Below are 10,000 nucleotides of genomic sequence, written 5' to 3'. Positions count from 1 at the left end.
ATTGAATAGAGGTGACCTATCTCTGGCGCACTCGTGGGCGTAAGGCGATGGCGGCGGTAGAGAGAAACTGTAACACCTCGAGTGTTTAAATATTAAAATCTGACATGTCATCATATGCATTGCAAAGCATTTGGCATTTGGTGAAAACTTTGAGATGCATACACTAATACAAGTTTATATTTATGTGGTATGTGTTGCATTGTATTGTTTGACTCAAGTTCAAAGTTTGTTTGGATTTTGAATTTTTCGAGAAAACCCCGCTTTTCAGCATTTAAATTCTACCCTGAAAATCCATTTCAAAATCTAAGCATATTTTGGGGTTGAGCCCAAAAGCAAAAGTGTAGAGCTTGACAAGTTATACAAAGTTTGTTTTCGGAGTTTTTCAAGTTGTTTAGAAAAATTTTGAGTAATTCAAAAAGGCGTAATTCGTTAAATTTCCCTATTTGAATTCAAAAGTTCATTTCAAAATCTAGACCGAATTAGGTGTTGGTTATAAAAGAAAAGTTGTAGAACTTTTGATTTTGAACAACTTTTGTTTTTGGAGATTTTTGAGTTGTTATAAAAATTTGAGAGTAATTTGTGAATTTTGGCGAATGGCAAACTTGTAAATACTGTGAACAGTGTTCACCGCCGTAGCTACATGGCCGGCGACCTTCTTCGGCGTTCTAGGCGCGTCGTGGCCATCCTTGGCATCGCGTTGGCGCGGTAAAGGCTTCGTTGTGGCTTCCTTGAGCTTCCTGGCCACCCTTTTTAGCCTGAACCGTCGTCGTCGTTGCTCTTCTCCCTTGCTCTGTTTCCGCCATCGCCGGTGACCTTGCTGCGCTCACGGAATTCGTCCTCACCGTCGCGCCTTATGCCAATTGCGTCTGCCATTCTCTCCGCCCCGCACTCTCGCTCATTCCTGGCCTGTTTGCTTCGCCTCTAGCAGTCCAGTGTCACCGCACGCCGTTTTCTTCTTCAGAGCCGGCCGAAGCACCGCCACCACCGACCTCTCCATGGCCAGAGCCCGTCGGTGAGCCGTTGCCCTTGATTGGTGTACCTTTGGCTTTGTCTCGATGCCATAGTGCTAATTTCATTGTTGCTTGGCCGTTTTGTCCACTTCAATCGCCGGCACACCATCACCGACGACCCTTGCGCCGCCGTGATCACCGTGGACATCGACCCGTGTCACCGTTGCTTCTCCGACCTTGTTATCTGCTCAGTTGTGTTCAGGGTAAGCTGCTGGTGCTTCCTCGACCTTTAGTTTAACCGCTACCAGCCTGTAGTCGCCGGCGTAGTACCGCCAAGGCGCCGTGTCCGCCATGGTCGACGTTGAGCTAGAATTGAGTCGTAATCGGTACATCTAAGTACGTCTATAGGTGCGCCTAGTAGTGTAGAACATGTTGGTGCTATCGCCATCGCCGGTGATCTCACCGTCGGCGAGGAATCGCTGGTCAGAGCCGTCGCTGCCGTGGTCAACGTCGGAGGTTAGGGATGACAGGTGGGGTCGGGTTGTCAGTGACTCAACGTTCAAATGGATTTTTCTATTTTCAGATTTGAATGAATAGTGTCTGTTTTTGTTATTTTTGTGTAGGTTTATTTAGAGCTCCAAAAATTATGAAAATTTTTGTGTGACTTCTCTGTGATGTATAGTATTTAAGAAAAATATGAAATAATGTTTTTCAGTAATTTTTGAATGTGATAAAAATTACTCAATTTATTAATAAATGGATTTCCATGATTTTTCTAGGCTTATTTAATTGTCCAAAAATTATGAAATTTGTTTTGCCACTTAGTTATCATGTAATGAACATGTACTAAAATTTTGAGTTCAATTAGAATAAGTTGATTTATTTCATAATTTTGAATTAAATAATTAATTCATAAAAGTAAATAGTAACCTTTAATGATTTAGGTTTTGTTTGAAATTTTGGATAGAGTGATGACCTTGGGTCATTAGTTGATAATGATCCTTGGCAATTAATGTATGTGTTATGAAAAAGATTTAGTCTGTTTGACTTGCAACTGTACCGCGAAGGAAAGTTGTATTCAAATTATTAATTTTGCATCCATCATCGAGCATCATGTTTCGTATTCCGCATCATGTTAAACAAGGCATTGTTATTACGTGTAGTGAACGAAGGTGAAAATGTGGTAGTTAATCAAGTTGTCGAGGAGGTTAATCCGTCTGTTGAGGTCGGATCGAATACTTGTGAAACGTCGCAGGAGCCGGACTTTTCCGTCAACGAAGGCAAGCCCCGGATGCATACAACCCTACCTTGTGTTTTATAAATTAATTTCGCTTTTGCTTTCCATTACTGCATTAAGTGAATAGGAGTTAAGTAAGAGCCTAATTGGTGCATTACCACCCTTGTTATTCCATATTTACCATATTACCAGTTTTAAACTCGTATATGCCTAGTTTTGTTTAGCTATGCATAGAACGATGAAAGTCGGGTGACTACCTGTCACCTGCAAATTTTAAATGGAACATTGGTTAATTATGTGAGCATGTGATATGGGAATGTGGAGTAATAAATCTAGACCGGGCGGACTCGGTGTGTGTGAGCCACAAGACATGGAGGTCTTGTGAGCGGGTTCTTTCCGTCTGTGTCAATTAAGGCACGTCCGTTGTTGAATTGCATAAGGTGAGAATTTGTAGTACTAACCACATACTTCGGTAAGCCTGAACTTGGCAATTCTATTATGAGAATGGCTACTCGCGCACTGAGAGTGGAGAGATGGTGGGAATAGCGTGTACCCACGTGGCAATGGGCTGGATTGGTGGAGTACTGTATTCTCGGGTGGCGTGGACCCGTTCTTGCTTTAGAGGATCCGAGAGTATGTTGATATATGTAGGTCGGGGACCTGCATATGTCGCGTGGTATGGAATCCCCAGCTGGGTTTTTAATCGGTTCGAATCGTCGTTGCTCCTCGATTATGGAGACTTAACTCACTGTTCATCATCGTAGTATTAATAACTGGAACTTGAGAAAGGTTTGCGAAAAAGATTGATATGAAGTTCATGTTCTCTTTACGGATCATGGCAGATTCATATGTGGTACTTATAAAGTTTTACCTTGGAATTAAAGAATTTTGTTAAAGAGCTTTTACGCAAAAGAACTTTGATTATTGTTAAAGCCATACCTTGAATCCCATGAGCCGACATTCCTGAGTTCTATCAGTTTTATTTCGGTTAAGTCTTGTTGAGTACTTTTGTACTCAGGGTTCGTTGACCCCTTGTTGTAGGTGAGCCTCATGGGCAGATCTGTTTTGGATCGTGCTGCATGACTATTGTTCGTTCTGACGATGAGAATTAAATGTGTGATCCCTGGATAGGATGTTTATTTTGTGTGTAATATATATGTTAATTATGCCACTCTACTACTACTATGGTTTGTAATAATTATCGAACTTAGTTTGTAAGGTTTGAAACAACTGGTTTGTAAACTATGTTATCGTAAGACTTCCGCTGTTTTTACTCTGGTGCTGATATTTGAATAAATATTGTAATACTGCAATGACTTTGTAATGTGATCCTGCTCGGAAATCGTGGATGATTCGGGGTTCCCCGAGGACACCCGACAGTCTTTTTAAGTTATTGGAAACATATGCATAAATGTCAAAGGTCATCGGACAGTGACAGGTGTATGTGGGCCCTATAACTTAGGAGGTTCTGCCACAGAATGGTATCAGAGCGATCGTTGCAAGGTTTTTGTTGTATTATTTTACAAAAACTTCAAATTGATTTGGGATGACTAAATTTAACTTGTTAATTTGGTCCAAATTGCTTCTGACTTATCTTATTTCTTTCTCCCTATTCCGTATGTGATTAAAAAGGTTTTGTGTGGTGGAGTAGTAATATTACTATGCCCTATATAAAAATAAATGTTGTTTATGTGCATTATAAACTTTGATGTTTTTGGTTCGTAAGAACGATTCATGCATCATTATTAATTCACTCGTTACTTCCTTCACCTCTTAGTCTGGAGTTGAGTAGTGAGACTGGTTGGAGTAATGTAATCCATCATAGCTGCTCTTTAGACTTTGATCAAATGGTCTTACATGGATTAAATTGGTTTCCTACAGTATGGCTTGTGCTAAGATGACGCCCCGTAAGTCCACTAGACCCAAAGGAGTTCCTCATCACCAACTTGCCCCTAGAAACGATGGTGCTAGCAGTAGCAGTTCTAGGCCTGATCCCCAAGCAGAGATATAGAGGATTTCTGCAGAATTAGCACAAGCTACTAGAGATAGGGCTTTGGATGCTATACAGGTAGGAGAATTGCAGGGTCAATTGAGGCGTCTCACCACCGCGCACAGGAACTGCGAAAGTATGTTAGTTCGTATAGTGGAGGGATGAAATGAAGCTTGGCATAGGGAAAATGTAGCTAGAGCTAGAACTCATGAGCTAGAATTCTATGTAGAAGATTTAGAAGAACATAATACCTATCTACATGAGGAAGTTCATAGGCTTAGCAAACTATTAAACCTGAATCATGAGCCTCAAGCTGATGCCATGGACCCCGGTGTCATTCTTGCCGATGATAACAAATCGGAAGAGGAAGAAGAAGAAGATCCTGAAGAATTAGTAATGATCAATGAAAGTGATGATGAAGGCGGTAATAATTCCGGAATGGATACCGAGCCTGAAGTTTGAAATAATTACGGAAAAGAGTAGAGTTGTATAATAGTTAGTTATAGTTAAGCTATGTATCTTTGTTTTAGTACTTACAGGTTGGTGTTTATATTAGTAAACCCTATGTAATGTGTCTGGAGTAAGCTTTTGTGCAATTCAATAAAGGCTTGTGAATAAAGTTTGGCTTATTATGAGCAGATGCGTCGTACGTGGGGTTCGTATGTTCCTGGAACTTCACAAGATGAGGATGGTATTCCAGATCCGCCACCAGTTCCAACAAATCTAGCTGATGCTATAACCGCACTTGTCAATGTGACGGCTGAAAATTCCCGTTTGCTTCATGAGATCGCCCTAAGTAATCAGAATCAGATGCAAGGAAACCGTGGTCGCCACCATAAAGACAGGAGGCTACATATGTTGATTTTACAGACACAAGACTACCAGTGTTCGCCAAGGCAGATGAACCATTGGAGGCTGATGACTAGCTTCGAACCATGGAGCAGAAATTTGACCTTATTCCATGCACGGAGTATCAGAAACCTGCATTTGCCGCCCAGCAACTTAGAGGTGCAGCAAGTGCTTGGTGGGCGAACTTAGTGGCTATGCAACCAGCTAGCATTCCAATAACTTGGGCTGAGTTCCGTACTGCCTTCAGAGCCCATTATATCCCTGAAGGAGTGATGGCAATGAAGCTAGATGAATTCCTTGCTTTGAAACAAGGAGATCAAACAGTGATGCAGTATGTGGGAAGATTCAATCACCTGTCACAATATGCATCCGAACATGTTAATACTGATGCCAAGAAGAAGAGGTGGTTTATGAGAGGTTTGAATACCAAGCTGCAAACAATGATGACAACTTGCACCAATGTCACTTACCATGAGGCCGTAAATATTGCAATTGCTTCAGAGTCAAAGTATCGGCAGCATAAGGAGCTCAAAAAGAAAAAGAGTGTGCCGTCTGGATCTTTTGGGGGGAAATCAGAAGAGGCAGAGGGTGATTTATCATCCAGTACATCATAATTGTCCTCCTTACCGTCCGCCACAGTCTCAAGCCGGGCAACAGTCAAATGTCCGTCCTGCTATAACCTATCCGAATTCACAGTCAACCAATGCTTCTGGTGGCAATGCTCCAACGTCCCAGGGTCACAACTCTCCGTGTTACAATTGTGGAAGGACTGGTCATTTCTCCAGGGAATGTCCATATCCTAGACAGGCTAATCAAAATTATCAGAAGGTCCCTGCCAATCAACAACAAGGTCAGGCACCAAACAAGAACCCTAATCAGAATGTTCAGAAGGGCAAAGATGAGAGGAAGACAGGACGGGTGTTCTATATTCAAGCTGGAGAAATTCCAGAAGGAGAGCCAGTGATGATGGGTATGTTTCCTGTTACCAATCACCCTGCAGTTATACTTTTTGATTCTGGCGCATCGCATTCATTCATCAATAGAACATTTGTCGTGAAGCATCAAATTTCAATTGGGGCAACAAAGGAAAGTTTCTTTATACAGTCGCCCGGGGGACGTCTGTGTACTAAGGAAATGGTATACCAGGTACCCATAAACCTGGGTGGGCATATTTTTCCCACTACCATAATTATCCTTAAGGATCAGGATATAGATATAATCTTGGGAATGAATTGGATGTATCAACATAAGGCTGTTATAGATGCTTTGAATAGGACTTTAAGAGTAAGTTTGCCTGATAGTAATTCTCAACTTCTCATCCAACTTCCAACCCTAAGAAGATCAGTGGGCAAGATTTGTGCAACTGCTGTCAAAGAGATTAGAGATATTCTGGTAGTGTATGAATTTCTGGATGTGTTTCCTGAAGATTTACCCGGTCTACCACCTGATAGGGATATACAGTTTAATATAGAGTTACAACCTAGAACAATTCTGATTTCTCGGAGAGCTTATAGGATGCCACCTAAGGAATTGGCCGAGTTGAAGACTCAGTTACAAGAATTGATTAAGAAAGGGTTTATCCAACCTAGTTCCTCACCTTGGGGATGTCCGGCAATTTTTGTGAAAAAGAAAGATGAGACCCTGAGGTTATGTGTTGACTATCGTCCATTGAATGAAGTGACCATCAAGAATAAATATCCATTACCTCGGATAGATTTGCTTTTTGATCAATTGGCCGGAGCCAAAGTTTTTTCCAAGATAGATTTGAGATCAGGATATCACCAAATCAAGATAAAGCCTGAAGATATTCCCAAAACGGCATTTACCACAAGATATGGATTATATGAATACTTGGTAATGTCTTTTGGTTTAACAAATGCTCCCGCTCATTTCATGTATCTGATGAATTTAGTATTCATGCCTGAGCTAGACAAGTTTTTAGTAGTGTTTATTGATGACATTTTAGTATATTCCAAGAATAAGAAAGAACATGCGGAACATCTTAGGATTGTTCTGACTCATTTGAGAGAACATCAATTATATGCCAAGTTCAGCAAGTGTGATTTTTGGCTTAAGGAAGTGCAATTTCTTGGACATGTCTTGTCAGCCGAAGGAGTTACAGTTGATCCCAGCAAAGTAAAGGATGTGCTTGATTAGAAACCGCCAACCACAGTTCATCAAGTTCGGAGTTTTCTGGGATTGGTGGGGTATTACCGTCGGTTTATTCTAGAATTCTCTAAAGTATCAAAGTCCATAACTGAATTGTTGAAGAACCAAGTTAAGTTTGTCTGGTCATCTGATTGTGAAAAGGCTTTCCAGACCTTGAAGAGACTGTTGACTACTGTACCAGTATTAGCCCAACCTGATATCGAGAAGCCGTTTGACGTGTATTGTGATGCTTCAGGTATTGGTATTGGATGTGTGTTGATGCAAGAAGGCCGAGTCATTGCCTATGCATCCCGGCAACTTAAGCAGCATGAAGAACACTATCCAACTCATGATCTGGAGTTAGCAGCTGTGGTTCATGCTCTAAAGATTTGGCGGCATTACCTGCTTGGTAATACGTGCCATATGTATACAGACCACAAGAGCTTAAAGTATATCTTTACTCAGTTAGAGTTGAACATGCGACAAAGAAGATGGTTAGAACTGATTAAGGATTATGATTTGGAAGTACATTATCACCCTGGTAAAGCAAATGTGGTTGCAGATGCCCTCAGTCGCAAAAGTTATTGCAATTGTCTGACAGTGAGAACAATGGGTTTGAATTTATGTCAAGAAATGGAGAAGTTGAATGTAGAAGTAATTCAACAAGGAAGTTTGACCAACATAATTGTTGAAGCTACTATTCGAGATCAAGTTATTGCTGCTCAGAAGGAAAACAAGGGTATAGCCCATATCAAGGAAAAAGTCAAGAATGTTAAAGCGGAATGCTTTAGCATAGATGATGAAAATGTGTTATGGTTCAAGGATCGTCTGGTGGTACCAAAAGTTCCTGAGTTGCGACAGTCAATTCTAGATGAGGCACATGCTACTAGGTTATCTATCCATCCGGGAAGCAACAAGATGTACCATGATTTGAAGCAAAGATTCTGGTGGACTAAAATGAAAATAGAGATTGCTAGATATATAGCGAAGTGTGATACTTGTCAAAAGGTGAAAGCTATACATTTGAGGTCTGCTGGTGAATTACAACCATTGCCTATTCCATCTTGGAAGTGGGAGGACATAAGTATGGATTTTATTATTGGTCTACCCAAGACATCAAAGGGATTTGACTCAGTGTGGGTTATTGTAGATCGACTCACTAAGTCAGAACATTTTCTTCCAGTCAAGACAATATATCCCACGATCCAATATGCCAAGATGTACTTAGCAAGAATCATGAGTTTGCATGGGGTACCAAAAACCATAGTGTCAGATAGGGGTACATAGTTTGTCTCCAACTTTTGGAAACAATTGCATTCTTCATTGGGTACCAAACTTCTGTATAGTATAGCTTATCATCCACAGACTGATGGACAGACTGAAAGAGTCAATCAAGTACTTGAAGATATGTTAAGGTGTTGTGTCCTTAACTATTCCAATAGGTGGGATGAGTGCTTACCTTTGGCCAAGTTCTCATACAACAATAGTTATCAGGAAAGTATTAGAATGGCTCCATTTGAAGCACTCTATGATCGTAGATGCAGAACATCGTTGAGTTGGTCTGAGCCTGGAGAAAGAAGATTCTTTGGAGTTGACCTTGTGAAAGAAACAGAAGATAAGGTTAGGCAAATACAGAGTAATCTGAAGATAGCTCAGTCCCGCCAAAAGAGTTATGCGAATAGACGGTAGAGACCATTGGTATTCAACAAAGGAGATTTTGTATATCTGAAAGTATCACCAATGAAGGGAGTTAACCGTTTTGGTGTTAAAGGAAAGTTGGCACCCCGATACATTGGACCATATCAAATTTTGGAGAGGTATGGAAAAGTGGCATATCGCTTGAAATTACCTGAACATCTCGCAGTTGTGCATGATGTGTTTCATGTTTCTCAATTGAAGAAGTGTCTCCGAGTGCCTGAACAAAATATTGAAGTTGAAGGAGTGGAACTAGAACCGGATTTAACTTACTCCGAATATCCTATTCGAGTGTTAGATCAGAAAGATCGTGTTACTCGAAGACGGACAATCAAGTTCTATAAAATACAATGGAATCAACATTCAAAAGAGGAAGCTACCTAGGAATCAGAAGATTACTTGTTAGAAAGTTTTCTAGAGTTTCTAGCGTCAATATAGAATAGAGTAATGTTAGTTGAGCTCGGTTGCTACAAATTGTGTTTTGTAAAGGAACCTCAGTTGTTTTATGGACAAGTTTTGGATGTTTTTGGACTAACACATTTCCTTTTCCATTACTTACTCTATGGCTTTGAATCTCGGGGTGAGATTTCTTTTAGGGGGAAGGATTGTAACATCTCGGGTGTTTAAATATTAAAATCTAACATGTCATCATATGCATTGCAAAGCATTTGGCATTTGGTGAAAACTTTGAGATGCATACACTAATACAAGTTTATATTTATGTGGTATGTGTTGCATTGTATTATTTGACACAAGTTCAAAGTTTGTTTGGATTTTGAATTTTTCGAGAAAACCCCGCTTTTCAGCATTTAAATTCTACCCTGAAAATCCATTTTAAAATCTAAGCATATTTTGGGGTTGAGCCCAAAAGAAAAAGTGTAGAGCTTGACAAGTTATACAAAGTTTGTTTTTGGAGTTTTTCAAGTTGTTTAGAAAAATTTTGAGTAATTCAAAAAGGCGTAATTCGTTAAATTTCCCTATTTGAATTCAAAAGTTCATTTCAAAATCTAGACCGAATTAGGAGTTGGTTATAAAAGCAAAGTTGTAGAACTTTTGATTTTGAACAACTTTTGTTTTTGGAGATTTTTGAGTTGTTATAAAAATTTGAGAGTAATTTGTGAATTTTGGCGA

Source organism: Miscanthus floridulus, chromosome 19 (genome assembly GCF_019320115.1).
Source record: "Miscanthus floridulus cultivar M001 chromosome 19, ASM1932011v1, whole genome shotgun sequence".
Taxonomy (NCBI): Eukaryota; Viridiplantae; Streptophyta; class Magnoliopsida; order Poales; family Poaceae; genus Miscanthus; species Miscanthus floridulus.
This window is presented reverse-complemented; position numbering follows the sequence as displayed.